The sequence below is a fragment of the Pristis pectinata genome, chromosome 1 (genome assembly GCF_009764475.1).
Source record: "Pristis pectinata isolate sPriPec2 chromosome 1, sPriPec2.1.pri, whole genome shotgun sequence".
NCBI classification, from domain to species: domain Eukaryota; kingdom Metazoa; phylum Chordata; class Chondrichthyes; order Rhinopristiformes; family Pristidae; genus Pristis; species Pristis pectinata.
The window spans coordinates 95,356,164-95,372,573 of NC_067405.1; the positions used below are offsets into that span (position 1 = coordinate 95,356,164).

The 16,410-nt window shown below is 41.0% G+C and overlaps 1 protein-coding gene across 1 annotated transcript in view; it reads right to left on the bottom strand.

The window, feature by feature from the left end:
• The window catches only part of dcaf5 (ddb1 and cul4 associated factor 5), a 66,473-nt gene that overhangs the window by 18,051 nt on the left and 32,012 nt on the right, over positions 1-16,410 (bottom strand). The gene's annotated exons all lie outside the window — the stretch shown is intronic.

Consider the following 16,410-nt stretch of genomic DNA (forward strand, 5'->3'; position numbering starts at 1 on the left):
CTATGAGCTCCAATTATGCTACAGGTGGCAGAAACTAAGACCACTACTTCGCCCCAGGACTACCCTGATAGCCTTCTGAAAGCTCTTGTTAATCAGATAGGTTTAGCAACAGTGGAAAACATTTAAAAAATAATTATTTAAAAAATAATAAATTTAGCAAAGAACACATTGAAGTTAAAATTAAAAGCATTACAAATATTAATTAGAATGTTATAAACCCTACTTATCATCATTTAAATTTTTAATGATGGCTGTTGACTTAATTCAAATAAATAGGAGTGCAGTGAATGTACCAGCTAAGGATGGTGTAAAGCTGAGGAGTCAGTTAAGAAGTGAATCTGACCCTTGTCTCAACACATTTTTAAATGCCCCTGAACTCAAGGGCAAAGCAAGAGGTCAGATACACTCACCTGTTGAAAGACAGAGCAGTTCGGCAACAGCACTCTGCAAATCGAACCCAATGTAGTCCGGATAACTCCGGATCATGGCAAATCTGAAATCCCACGCATCAAATTGTTTCCTTGAACAAAAAGTGGTGCAGCTTTGGTTTCCTTATCGAAAAAAGGATATATTGCCGGAGAGGGAATGCAACAAAGATTCACCAGACTGATTCTGGGGATGGTAGGAGTGCCATTCAAGAGAGATTAAGGCAACTGGGTAGAAGAAAGGATTCTCAGGGCTAGAGAGACTGAATGTAGTGAGGATGCTTCCCTGGGCTGGAGTATCTAGAAGAAATGGTCACCACCATAGATTACACGGCAAAAGATTTAAGACTTGAGCTGAAGAGAAATGTATTCATTCAGAGAGCAAGTGAGTAGAGTTTGCTACCACAGTGGACTATAGAGGCAAGGTCACCAAATATTTTTGAGGTAGATGTAAATTGCATCAAGGGGTATGACGAGAGCATGGGAATAGATGATCAACATTAATCGTACTGAATGGCACAGAAGCTTCATAGGGCTGAATGGCCTATTCCTGCTCCTATTTTCTATATTTCTATGAATCTGACTTTGCTGAATAAACAGATTTGATCTGCGGATTACAGAGCATGTAAAGCAGTCTACATTCCCATCAGTCTGATATGGAAAATATTATCAAGGGAGTTCGTGGTGCAACACAATACTAACTTACAAAAGACATCCTTGTTCAAAATCAATCCAGGAAGTTGTCAGGTACTATAATTGGCAGGCCACAAGCATGAGGTGGGTTGCACAGATGAAAGTTATGGAAGGTAATTTTGAAACAAGGCATTTCTTTAAATTTTGATAAGCATACATTTGTTACTTTTACTATTCTGCGGTACTCAGGAATTTCATTAAATTCCAGGAACTTAAACTCAAAATCTGGACCATGTCAAACATAACACTTGCAGTTATGCAAGGTTGTCTGTTAAACCACAAATACTCTGTTTTGCTTTCAGGTAGTGTAGGACATGACATGATTGCAATTATGGACTAATTTTAAGCTTTTTGCACAGATATTACGTCCAAGTGACTAGTGGTGTGCCGCAGAGGTCGGTGTTGGGACCCTTGTTATTCATAATTTATATAAATGATTTGGATGCGAATGCATAAGGCTTGATCAGTAAGTTTGAGGATGACACAAAATTAGGAAGTGTAGTTGATAGTGAAGAAGGTTATCGTAGATTACAAAGGGATCTTGATCAGTTAAGGAACGGAGTCAAGGAGTGGCGAATGGATTTCAATGCAGATAAGTGTGAGGTGATGCATTTTGGAAAGTCAAACTAGCGTAGAACTTGTAATATGAATGGTAGGGCACTAGGGAGTGCCATGGAAGAGGGACCTAGGAGTACAAGCGAATTGTTCGTTGAAAGTGGCGTCATAGGTAGACAGGATGGTGAATCCATCTAGGAGTGCCATCCATAAATTCACCGATGTCAGCAGAACCTCAGATGGCAGCGAGGAGGCATACAGAAGGTGTCATAACAACAACCTCGTACTCAACATCAGCAAGACAAAGGAGTTGATTGTGGACTTCAGGAAGGGGAAGCTGGGAGAACACACACCAGTCTTCATTGAGGGGTCAGCAGTGGAAAGGGTGAACAGCTTCAAGATCCTGGGCATTGATCATGGGCCCAACACATTGATGCAATCACAAAGGCGGCATGCCAGCAGCTCTGCTTCATTGGGATTTTGTGGTGACATACCAAATCTCCTCAAAGACTCTTGCAAATTTCTACAGATGTACGGTGGAGAGCATTCTGACTGGCTAATCACCGCCTGGTATGGAGGCTCCAATGTGCAGGATTGAAAGAGTCTGCAAGAGGGTTGTAGACTCAGCCAGCTCCATCATGGGCACAACCCTCTCCGCCATCGAGGACATCAAGAGGCAGTGCCTCAAGGCGGCAGCATCCATCATTAAGGACCCTCAGCATCCGGGACATACCCTCTTCACGTTACTACCATCGGGGAGGTGGTACAGGAGCCTGAAGACCCACACTCAATAATTTAAGAACAGCTTCTTCCCCTCTGCCATCAGATTTCTGAATGGTCCAGGAACCCAGGAACACTGCCTCGTTATTCCTCTTTTGCACTATTTGTTTTTATAACTTATAGTGATTTTTACCTCTTGCACTGTACTGCTGCCGCCAAACAACACATTTCGCAACATAAGTCAGTGATAATAAAAACCTGATTCTGATAAAGGCAGTTAGCACACTGGTCTTCATCAGTCAGGGCAATGAATATAGGAGTTGGGACATTATATTGCAGTTATACAAGTTGTTGGTGAGGCCACACTTGGAGTACTGTGTACAGTTTTGGTCACCTAATGATAGGAAAGACTTAGTTAAACTGGAAAGAGTACAGAAAAGATTTACGAGGACGTCACCAGGACTAGAGGGCCTGAGTTTTTGGGAGAGATTGGCCAGGCTAGGTCTTTATTCCCTGGAACTTAGGAGAATGAGGCACAACCTTAAAGAAATATTTAGAATTATGAGAGTAATAGATAAGGTGGATGGTAACAGTTTTTCCCCCAGGGTAGGGGAGTCCAAAACTAGCGGATATAGATTTGGGGTGAGAGGGGGAAGATTTAAAAGGGACCTGAGGAACAACTTTTTCATGCAGAGGGTGGTGAGTATATGGAATGAGCTACCAGAGGAAGTGGTTGAGGCAGGTACAATAGTATCATTTAAGAAGCACTTGGATAGGTACATGCAGGGGCAGGGCTTAGAGGGATTTGGGCTGAACAGAGGAAATTGGGACTAGCTGGTTGGGCACTGTGGTAGGCATGGACCCATTGGGCTGAAGGGCCTGTATCCATACTGTATTGCTCTATGATTCTAAGTGGTCTAAGTAGATTCTGCAGTGAATGGGAGTTAAGTACTGCTGAGGATGCTTTCAAGAGGCAGCTACTTGTTACTTTATTATTTGAACAATTTGTTTTAAAGACCTAAAATGCAATTGTGATTTTGTGATATACTCAAAACATATCAACAAATATTTCTGAAAACTAAAGTAAAAAAAAATTACAACTTCACTAATACTTGATAAGTTTAACACCATGCACAAAACACTGGTTGCTTTTGGCTCAACAGTTTAATCATTAACAATTCGGGTTCAGTAACTAAATGGACTAAAATTAGGAATTGGAAAGAATGTAATGGAACACTTAGTATTCAAATTAATAATGCCATCAATTTTCTCATTTATTTAATCTATTAATATCACTTGGTATTTTATACTTCCATTTACATTGCTTACAACACCCATCTCGTTTCAACCACAAACTTAGAAGTGGAACCTTCTATCTCTCATCCAAATCTTCTATTAGTATCAAAAATTGTTGTGGCCCCCAACATCATTAGTCACACGTTACACATAATATCCGTATTGGTTCTCTGAAAGAGTAACCTGTTTATTTCCATCTGCTTCCGTCTTGCATTACTTTCTTCAAACTCTTATCCCAACAGCTTCTTTCACATTAAAAAAATGGTCAAATTAAATTTCTGCCTCGCTGCTGGCTGATTTCCTCATGGAAAATTTATTTCCTAATCATGTTATCAAGACCCTCTCTAACCTTCTAAACACATTCAAAAGTAATACAGCAGGTGGAAAAGGGTAACATTGAGAGTATAATTATTTAGAGTGCCAAGAAGTTTGCGATAAGATATGGCAGTATATATTCATTAAGATCAAAACAAGTGGAGTAGTCAAATGGGTGCAGAATTGGCTACAAAACAGAAAAGGAAACAAGACTAAAGATTGCTATCCAAATTGGCAAGAGATGAGAGGCATCAGCGCAATTGTTCTAGGATAAACGATATGGACTCTGAACTTGAAACTGCAATTTCATAATCTGTGCATGTACAAACCAAGTTGTATTTATAAAGTAGTTTTAATACAACAAAATGTCCCAAGCCACTTCACAGGACGGTAAGTGCCCAAAGACCTATCCTTCAGATGAAGTTATAAGAAGCAAATCTTATGAGTTAAGAGGTAGAGAGGTGGAGAGGTTAAGGGAAGGAATAGCTGAAGACAAGGCTGCAGATGGAGATGTAACAACACTGATGAATGACAGAGGCCAGAAATGGAGGAGCAGAGATATCTAAAGGACTGCAGGAGATTACCAAGAGAGGGAATACTATGGACCATTGGTAAGAACTTTAAAATCTATGCATTATTTTACGAGCAGAAAGCACAAGGACAATGGGTGAATTTTGGGTAACCTCATGATTACGAGTATAAGGCATGAAACTGTCTTTGAATGTGTTGGAATAGAAATAAAGGCATCACAGACATGGATGAAGGTTTACCTGTAGATGAGCTGAAGTCCTGCAACGTTAGAGACGGAAAGAGGTAGTTTTCCCAATGGCACTGAGAGTGGCTACCTGACACACTAAAGCTATTCCATCATCACCTTGACATAAATCAGAAACATGATGGTTTACCGTCCACGGGTCTGGATAAATGGAACACGTTGGAAGCTTGACCCTTTTCCAGCAGAAAGATGCCCTAAACATCCACCGGCCTAAACATTCCTTCCCCCCACCACTGCAATTCTCTTTCAAGTCAAACTATAGCGAGTTAAAATATAGTAAATAATCTTTGCCTTTTAATGGGAGAATGAGAAAAAAACTTCAGAGATGAGAATTTTTTTTAAAAATTAAAAATAAACTTATTAAAATGAGGTTCAGAAATCACTAAATTCTTTCTATGGTCTAATATACTTTAAGTAACCCTTTTCCAACTTTAATCATGTCATGGCTCCTTTTGGGAGGAAGGTTATCAAACAAAATTTGGCACAGAGCTAGAACAGATGATAATCGGGCAGATGATCAAAAACTTGATCAAAGAAATAGTTTTAAGTTGTGTCTGGGAAAGAAGGTAGCCGAGCAAGAGATGTAGAGAAGGAATTTGAGAACATAAAGCACGACTGCCAGGGATGAGGCAATTAAATTGACAAATGATCAGACAACCAGAAATAGAGAAGTGTTGATAGTGTAAAGGGTTAAAGGCCTAAAGCAGATTACAAAGATGAGGAGAAGTGAAGTCCCAGAAGGATTTGAAAACTTGTATGAGAAAAAGGCTTTTCTTAAAAGAGTCAATTTAGCCTCCAAACACAGATGAAGTTGTGGGGCAAACATTTAATATTCAGTAGTCAGTTATTGTAACCTGAACTTTCAGAGTTCAATGCAAATTCCCCACAAAGTATATTTATTTCTTCTTAATCAAAAGGTACAGAATTATTTTAATTAAATTTCATTTTTGGTTCACAAATTCCACAATGGAATTCAAAGCACGCAAATGCAGTTTTGCAGTATTTTCAAATTATGTCATCTATATAGAGACCCCACCCACCCTGGACATTCTCTCTTCTCCCCTCTCCCATCAGGAAGAAGATACAAAAGCCTGAAAGCAAGTACCACCAGGCTCAAGGACAGCTTCTATCCCACTGTTATAAAACTATTGAATGGTTCCCTAGTATGATAAGATGGACTCTTGACCTTACAATCTATCTCTTTATGACCTTGCACCTTATTGTCTACCTGCACTGCACTTCCTCTGTCGCTGTGACACTTTATCTGCATTCTGTATTGTTTTACCTTGTACTACCTCAATGCACCGTGTAATGAACTGATCTGTATGAAGGTTATGCAAGACAAGATTTTCACTATACCTCGGTATAAGTGACAATAATAAATGAATTCCAATGGAATTCTTTAACAACACAATACTGAGCACCTCGAGGCACAATTTCTCCAATATTCTTGAGTTGGCATTCACCAACTGCAACTCACCCCATATTCAACAAATATAGTTTTCAGAGTCCCATTAATCCTATCATCTCTTTAGTGATCAACCTCACTGGCTCTCCATTCCCAGCACATGGATTCTTAAATCCTCTCCTTAATATCTCCAGGCATTAAACTCTTCAAGATGCAACAGCCTCATACTTTATCCATGTGTGGTTACCTGCTCCCTCCACGATGGTTGCCATCACTAGCCATCATGTAACTGCACTTTGTCATTCCTTTCCAAAATCAAACCACATGGTAACAACTCTTCAGACCTTTGAAATTCTCCTCAGCAAATCTACCCTTGTGCAAGTTTAGTTCAACTGATAGCATCCTCATTCCCCAGTGAGAAGGTTGCGAGGTTGAGCTCTACTACAAATGGAAGCACAAAATTCAGACTGTAAATCCTATCTAATATTGAATCAATGATTATTTGGTGCAGGCCAGACATTAAGTTGGACATAAAATACCGTGGCATTAATTAAACATCCTCCAGGTTATACGAGTAGTATTCTTGATGAAAGTGAAAGTGACTACTTCAATCAACTGTCGGGTACCAACAGGAACACACACAATCAATATGAAGTTCACCACTGCTCCACTGAAATGATAGAATCCCCCTTCTGTACTGCACCTCATGTTCAACAACATGTAGCATGACAAGGCAAAACCTAATTTTATTAGTCCTGTAACATTAATTAGAGCAAAATGACAGTCATTTGCTCTCCCGCTGTCATCAAGCAATCTGTACACATTGCCTTATTCCCCTTATCCCATTGTTAACTGAAAGGATCGATGCTGCCTCAACATTCTGTTGATGAATCAACAATACCACAATCGAAAAGGTACAATCTAATGCTGGCTTACCACAGGGTGTTCAGTGTGCAAATCCCAACACAATCAAAAGATTCCATACTCTTCACGATGGAAGACCACCCACCAGACTTAAGGACAGCTTCTACCCCACTGTGATAAGACTATTGAACAGTTCCCTTATACAATGAGATGGACTCTGACCTCATGATCTACCTTGTTGTGACCTCGCACCTTATTGCACTGCATTTTTTCTGTAGCTGTGACACTTTACTCTGTACTGTTATTGTTTTTTTTCTACATGTACTACATCAATGCACTCTGTACTGACTCAACATAACTGCACTGTGTAATGAATTGACCTGTACGATCGGTTTGTAAGACAAGCTTTTCACCGTACCTCAGTACAAATGACAATAATAAACCAATAGTAAATACACAATGTAAGGTCTACCCCAATTATAGCTAAAAACATGAAAATTATATAATAGGTTTGAACGGAGCCAGTTTGATTTCACCCTTGAGAAATGTAGTTTTTTTAAAAAATTCACTTCTCAGCTAAAAGGCATCAACTTCTAACCCAGGTACTTACCAACAAGTACTGTCATTCTCCAGTACAATAGCCCAGTGGTCATTTTTAATTTAACACTGTATTGTATGCTACAAAGTAGTGATCCTTCTGCAGGGGTGGGGAGCAGAAGGAATTTGTCAACAGGTTTCCAAGTAAGCTTACAATTTCAGTGAGGATTGTTAGAGAGTGAACAGAATATTGGGTCTTTCTTACCTCCCAACAATCTCAACAGCACTGAATGCAGCTGTGCTACCTCAGTACAGACTGAGAACGGAACTTGGAACCCTCAGGTCTAAGTGGTTGAGTGATACACTGGTAAACTCGAGCAACAAGTAACCTGCTGGAAGAACTCAGTGAGTCAAGCAGCATCTGTGGGTGGAAAGGAACAGTCGATGTTTCGGGTGGAAACCCTGCAATCAGGACACGAGTACAATGGGTTTAAAACTTGCATTTCATGGCAAAGGGTAATATTGTTTCCTGATTGTCAGAGCAGAGCAACATGGAAATGACCACTGCGTACCTGCATATAATGCTTACTTTGCCATTGTTAAGATTCTGCACAAGAAACAGCAGTTGGCATCATGGACATCATTTGAGCCAGGTCATGCTGATCCCGGACCACACTTTGCAGTCACTGCCAATGTCAACCCCACAGCTCCCAATGCACTGCCGGCCTTGGTACTGGAACCCAACTGCAAGGTGCAGGAGGTCACAAATACCAATTGGGTTACAGGGGGTGGGAACCAAGCAGACCACCCTGATGGCCCCTGGCAAATCACTGATGATCAGAGAAAGTTGGAATTAGTTGAAACATTTTTAATGCATTGTAGAATGAATAATTAAAAATATTTAAAACATGCACAAAACTGCTATTAATAAAAAAACATAACGATTAAAATTTAAAGCAAAGATATCTAAACTTAGACAAGAACTAAACAAAATAGGAACAGTAGGCCACTCTGCCCCTCAAGCCTACTCCATCATTCAGTATGATCATGGCTGATCTGCCCCAGACCTCAGCTCCTCTCTTGTGCCAGTTTCCCATAGCCCCAAATTGCTAATCTTTAAAAGAAAATGTTCTACCTCCTCTTTAAATAGCTCCAATGATCTAGTCTCCATAACGTTCTGGGGTGGAGAATTCCAGAGATTCACCACCCCGAGAGAAGAAATTCCTACACGCCTCAGTTTTAAATGACTGCCCCCTTCTAATGTCCCCTCGTTCAAGATTCTCCCACGAGTGGAAACATCTTGACAGCTACCCTGTCATGCCCCCTTAGGGTCTCATGCTTCAAATAAGATCATCCCTCATTCTTCTAAACTCTGAAGAATATGGATCCAGCTTCTTTAGCTGCACCCATGATAGGAAATTATCTCATCCCAGGAGTTAGCCTTGTGAATCTCTCCAGGACTTCCTCCGAGCTAGTGTATCCTATCTTAAATAAGGGTACCAAAACTGTGCACAATACTCCAACACCCTGTACAATTGCAATAAAACTTCCCTATTTCCAAACTCCAACCCCTTTGCAATAAACGTCCATATGCCATTTGCCTTGCTAGCTAACCGCTAACAAGAACACCTGGATCCCTCTGTACTCACTCATTTGCAACTTTGCTCCATTTAGATGCCTTTTAAATGAAGGTTGGTTACCTCCATTCAAATGGATACGACATGCTAGATGCATCTGCTGTTGGCTGACAAAAAGATGAACCACCAGAAACAATGTATCTGGCCCTGCGGCTCAGACACTTAGAGAAAATGCCAGGCACACAGGGAAGGCCAGATGCCAGGTGTGTGGAGATCTGACCTCCAGTATTCCTGACTTCAGCACTGCAGTGTGCAGGATTAGAAGTCTGAAATGCACCACACTGCTAACTTGCAGTTTTCTCCAAATCCACCGGCCTCCATCAGCACATTATGAAGTTTTCACCGCTGTATTTCACAAAGATCTACTTCATAATTTCTGACACATAGCTCTTCTTCCTTGAAAAATCCTTTAAACTATTTGGAAATTACATTTTTCTGTCACTAGAAATCCACTATTTGATTTCATCATGCTATAACTTCAATTTAGCAGAAACATTTACTTCATTTTTCAGAGACAAAGTAATTTTTTTTTAAGCCAAGTGAAAATATTAAAATCAGTTTAAGCCAATCCAATTAGAATTCTTTGTAAAAAGAATGTTTTTCCAAGGATTATATTCTTTGACTTTTCTTTTGCCTCAACTGCCTCCATCAATATATATTGAAATCATATGAAAGATGAGAATGCTTATGACCAAAGTAAACACAAAAAGAATTAAAAATTATAACTACTTGTATAGCTCTAAAAGACAACATCAGATGGTAATTATACTGAGACAATTCGGTCAAAAAACGCAACAAAGAAAAATGAAACAGTGCACACAGATCATTGCTGCATGCTGAATTGCAGCACCCTCTAGTGCCTGGATCACAATATTGCATATACTAGTAGATCACTCATACAGGCCATCTCAACAAACGGGTTGCGTTTTTACAGACATACACGAGTCAATTTTGTCCACAAGATGGAAAATATATAAAAATGACTTCATATAGTAACCATATCTCCGCATTATTGTAAGTCATGGCATAAAAAGCACATGAGATTGATACGAAAGAGTAATTACGAAAAGTGGAGAGGGAGAGGAAACTAGTTCTGCCGTACGCTAGACTTTTGAATTTAACGATATTATGGGAGCTCGATCGTACGTAGGGGTCTCCATAAGTCAAGCGTTTGTAACCAGAGGACAGCTGTACTTACATTTTTATTACAATCTGAGCAATTGGAACAGAATAAAGAGACTCTAATGGGAATTACATAGAGGCCCCCGAATAGTAGCCAGGACGTAGGGCACAAATTACAACAGGAGATAGAAAAAGCTTGTAAAAAAAAAGGGCAATGTTATAGCAGTCATGAGGGATTTCTATATACAGGTAGATTAGGAAAATCAGGTTAGTACAGGATCCCAAGAGAAGGAATTTGTAGAATGCCGACAAGATGGCTTTTTAGAGCAGCTTGTGGTCGAGCCCACTAGGGAAAAGGCAGTTCTCGATTTGACGTTGTGCAATGAACCAGATTTGATTAGGGAGCTCAAGGTAAAGGAACCCTTAGGAGTCAGTGATCATAATACAATAGAATTCACCCGGCAGTTTGAGAGGGAAAAGCTAAAATCGGATGTATCTGTATTACAGTTGAGTAAAGGTAACTACAAAGCCATGAGAGAGGACCTGGCTGAAGTTGATTGGAAGGGGACCTGAGCAGGGAAGACGGTAGAGCAGCAATGGCAGGATTTTCTGGAAGTAATTTGGAAGACACAGGATCAGTTCATCCCAAAGAAGCAGCAGCATTCTAAAAGGGAGAATGAGGCAACCGTGGCTGACAAGGGAAGTCAAAGACAGCATAAAAGCAAAAGAGAGGGCATACAATATTGCAAAAATTAGTGGGAAGCTAGAGGATTAGAAAGCTTTTAAAAACCAACAGAAGGCAACTAAAAAAGCACTAAGGGGAGAAAAGATGAAATATGAAGGTAAGCTAGCCAATAATATAAAAGAGGGTACCAAAAGGACTTTCAGATATATAAAAAGAGAGGCAAGAGTAGACATCGGACTGCCGGAAAATGATGCTTGGGAGGTAGTAAAGGGGAACAAAGAAATGGCGGACAAACTGAATAAGTATTTTGCATCAGTCTTCACTGTGGAAGACACCAGCAACATGCCAGAAATTTGAGAGTCGGGGGCAGCAGTCAAATTACTATTACTAAGGAGAAGCTGCTTGGGAAACTGTGAAGTCTGAAGGCAGATAAGTCACCTGGACCAGATGGACTACACCCCAGGGTTCTTAAAGGAGGTAGCTGACGAGATTGTGGAGACATTACTACTAATCTTTCAAGAATCACTAGATTCAGGAATGGTTCCTGAGGACTGGAAAATCTCAAATGTCACTCCACTCTTTAAGAAGGAACGGAGGCAAAGGCAGGAAATTATAGGCCAGTTAGCTTGACTTCAGTGGTTGGTATGATGTTAGAGTCCATTATTAAGGATGAAGTTTTGGGGTACTTGGAACCTCATGATAAAATAGGCTGAAGTCAGCATGGTTTCCTTAAGGGGAGATCTTGCCTGACAAATCTGTTGGAATTCTTTAAGTAACAGGCAGGATAGACAAAGGAGAGTCAGTGGATATCGTTTACTTGGATTTTCAGAAGGCCTTTGACAAGGTGCCGCAGATGAGGCTGCTAAACAAGATAGGAGCCCGTGGTACTACAGGAAAGGTACCAGCATGGATAGAAGATTGGCTGACTGGCAGAAGGCAAAGTGTGGGAATAAAGGGGCACTTTTCTGGTTGCCTGCTGGTGACAAGTGGTGTTGGGTCCACTACTTTTCACGTTATAGTTAATGATCTGGATGACGGAATCGATGGCTTTGTGGCCAAGTTTGCGGATGATACAATGATAGGTGGAGGGGCAGGTGGTGTTGAGGAAGCAGGGAGTCTGCAGAAGGACTTGGACAGGTTGGGAGAATGGGCAAAGAAGTGGCAGGTGGAATACACCATAGGGAAGTGTATGGTTATGCACTTTAGTAGAAGGAATAAAGGCATAAGCTATTTTCTAAACTGGGAGCAAATTCAGAAATCAGAGGTGCAAAGGGTGCAGGGTTCCCTAAAGGTTAACTTGCAGATTGAGTTGGTAGTAAGGAAGGTAAATGCCATGTTAGCATTCATTTCGAGAGGACTAGAATATAAAAGCAAAGATATAACGCTGAGGCTTTATAAGGCGTTGGTCAGACCACATTTGGAGAATTCTGAGCAGTTTTGGGCCCCATATCTAAGGAAGGATGTGCTGGCATTGGAGGGGGTCCAGAGGAGGTTTACAAGAATGATCCCAGGTGTGAAAGGGTTAACGTACAAGGAGTGTTTGATGGCTCTGGGCCTGTACTCACTGGAGTTTAGAAGGATGAGGGGGGAATCTCATTGAAACCTACCAAATATTGAAAGGCCTGGATAGAGTGGATGTGGAGAGCATGTTTCCAGTCGTGGGAGAGTCCAAACCAGCAGACCCAGCCTCAGAATAGAAGGATGTCCCTTTAGAACAGAGATGAGGAGGAACTTCTTTAGCCAGAGGGTGGTGAATCTGTGGAATTCATTGCCATAGACGGCTGTGGAGGCCAAGTCATTGGGTATATCTAAAGCAGAAGTTGATAGGTTCTTGATTAGCAAGGGTGTCAGAGATTATGGGGAGAAGGCAGGAGAATAGGGTTGAGAGGGAAAAATAAAATCAGCCACGATCGAATGGCAGAGCAGACTTGAAGGGCCGAATGGTCTAATTTTGCTCCTATGTCTTATAGAATTGTAAATTATAATACAGTTTCAGTACACACAATCTTGTAGATACCTTAAAGAAATGGGCAGCTTTTTTCCAAATACGACCATGTGAATGAAGTCTCTCCAGGCATAGGATTTGTAGTTGTACTACTTTGCCCTACTTTAAGAAAAAAAAAGGCATATACCATTGTAACATCCATAGAGGGATCTCCACAGGGAAAGTTATCACCTGGGTTCTTCATAACCACCCCGAGGATGGGAAGAATTGTTCCCTAAATCACAGGATTCCTTCCATCAATAGGCACAATGGACACTGTCTTCACCTCACATCAACTCAGGGAAAATACACAGACACATGGCCTTCTTTAATTTCACAATAAAATCTTTGATTCTGTCAATAAAGCAGAACGTGGAACAAATCCTCTTCTCATATTTGGCTGCGGCAGAAATTCGTCAGCATCTTACATCTGTTACATAAAGGCAATGTAAGCCATCATCTGATCTAACAGGTCCATAACATCCCCAAACACAGATGAAGTTGAGAAGGGTGTCAAGCAAGGCTGCATAGTCAGTCACTCATCACAACCTGGACCTCACCTGCAATGATATTCCTACAGGAGTGGAGCTAATCCACAGGACAAATAGGAAATTACTCCACCTATGTTGCCTCCACTCCAGAACCAAGCATCTCTAGCTTCAATAGTGATTCCTGCCCTGCTATATGCTTCTGAGACCTGGACTATCTGTAGTAAGCACCTCACAAAACTAGGAAGATACCAAAGTTGCCTCTGCAAAATCTTTCAAGTCCATTGGCAGTACAAAATATCCATGTCACTGTGCCCACACTCCAAGGATCATCATTACATTCAATGACAACAATGGGTAGGCTATGCTATTTGTATGACTGACAACAGAAGCCTGAAGCAGACGTTCTATTCTGTGTCATGCAATGGCAAGAAATTATCAGGCGGACAGAGAAAATGATACAAAGATATTCTCAATGCCTCTTTAGAAAACCATAATAGCTCCCCACTCGTTGGAATCTTTGGCTCACCGTCACTCAAAATGGAAAAGAAGCGTTCCAGATGACATTGAAAACCGCCAGTCCATTCACTGACCACAGATAGAAACCCAACGTGAACAGTGGAAGGAGCACACCAGCTCACAATGCACCCACACACACAATTCAGCAGTTACATTTAAATTTTATTTACAGCGTGGTAACAGGCCCCTCCGGCCCAACGAGTCCGCGCCGCCCATTTTAAACCCAAATTAACCTACCCGTACGTCTTTGCAATGTGGGAGGAAACTGGAGCACCCGGAGGAAACCCACGCAGACACAGGAGAACGTACAAACTCCTTACAGAATCGAACCCCGATCGCTGGTGCTGTAATAGCGTCGCGCTAACCGCTACACTACCGTGCCGCCCCCCTGTGCCAAAGTTTATGGACTCCACATCATCCTTATCAGCTACCTCAGAATCCAGAGAATTAAAGTGGAAATAAGCCATTCCTGACCCCCAAGGGACTGTCTTGAGAGCACAATTTAAAATTTCATAACATTTAGAGCAAGTAGAGCAGAAATGGAAACTTGTGCATAGTTTCAATATTTGTAATTTCACTGATACTGTAAAGGGATAGCAATTTTAAGTAATACATCCATTTTCAATGGCACACCTGCCCATTATGAAATTAGACCAGGGACGATTCATCATAGCATAGTTAATGTTGTCTGGCATCATTTGCGCAGGTGATAAGTGACATAAATATGCCTGACACTCATCTTTGCCTCAAACAGAAATTGCAGCGTGTTAACTTTGATCTTCATTTTTTGTTCCCAATAAACTGAAGAGCAAACCCCACAACAAGGGACATGAATAAAAGGACCTGACTGGGACACCAAGGTGTTGCTACCTGCATAAGTTTCCAATATTGTGCATAGGTTACGTAATTGGTGGAATTTTCAATGCTTAGTGAAGACTTCAGAAATCATCCACATCACAGAGATGCTGCAATCTCTGCTGGAACAACAGACCCCTGCCTTGCTTAAGCCACTTGCAACACGGGACTCGATCTTCGCAGATGTGTTTGGGCTGGGGGGTAGTTGATACATGGTCAATGCAGAAACATGCTCATCCCACCCTTTCCCCAACATTGTCCCTCATCTTCACAGCTGCCTTTCTACTTGGTTCTGCCTCCCATGGAAACTGCTTCCTTACAGCTGTGACATGATTCCCAGGGACCCTAGTGGCAGCCGACATTTCTGCAGTCAGCTACCATTGGGAACCATGCAAGTCATGAATTAATGCAGCAGCCAGGGGAAAAACAGCCTTACAATCTCTCTTTTTTTAAGAAAACAGCAAAATTTCTGAATTTCACCATTTTTATGGGGTTTCTGGTGAATTATTAGGGCAGCACCTGTTTTGTGCACAAGTGAAGGAAGAAATCCAATTTCCAGGTCTTAATTATCATTTCCCAACATCATGTGCAAACTCTGCATCGAAACAAAAATGGTTCCGTAATGCATCAGTGCACAGCGTAGTCATGAACAATCTCAGAGCAGTCTACTTTTTTTTTGACAACAGATCATTTTCCACAAGTAACGTTGGCAAAATGGGAGATGGTACACAAAGAAATGGGAATCATCACCAGCACATTGCATAACCAGTGAACAGAGCTCCATATGTACACTGAGGTTTGCATGCTGTGAGCAGCAGTGGTCCAATGCCAAACTCCGCTGCCAGCTCGTAACATGCACATTGTTCTATTCGCATATTTTAATCACCTTTTGCAAAAGGCTAACTCATTGCTCAATTTTGTTAAAGAAATCATGAGGGGCGTAGATAAGGTGAATGGTCACTGTCTTTATCCCAAGGTAGGGGAGTCTAAAACTAGAGGGCATAGATTTGAGGTGAGAGAGAAATGGATTTAAAAGAGACCTGAGGGGTAAGTTTTTCCACACAGAGGATAGTGGGTATATGGACCGAGCTGCCAGAGGGAGTGATAGAGGTAGGTATAATTACAATGCTTAAAAGACAATTGGACAGGTACATGGATAGGAAAGGTGGAGGGGGATATGGGCCAAACATAGGCAAATACTAGCTTAGAAAGGCACCCTGGTCAGCATGGACAAGTTGGGCCAAAGTGCCTGTTACTATGCCGTATAACTTCATGACTATGACCGAACTCATTAAAAATTACACTATTAAATATAATTAAATCAATCAAGTTTATAAGCTTACCTACAAATACAAAACTCTCACTAGAGAGGGAGATAAAAATGTAACAAGTTAACCAGACATACCAAACATACTGCTTCACTGAATGTCAACAGAATAGTTTATTGTTGAAATACTCAAGTAGTATGTCTGACATGTATATAAAGGAAACAGTTATCTCATCTCCTTTGAGAGCATCTGAACTCCGAGATA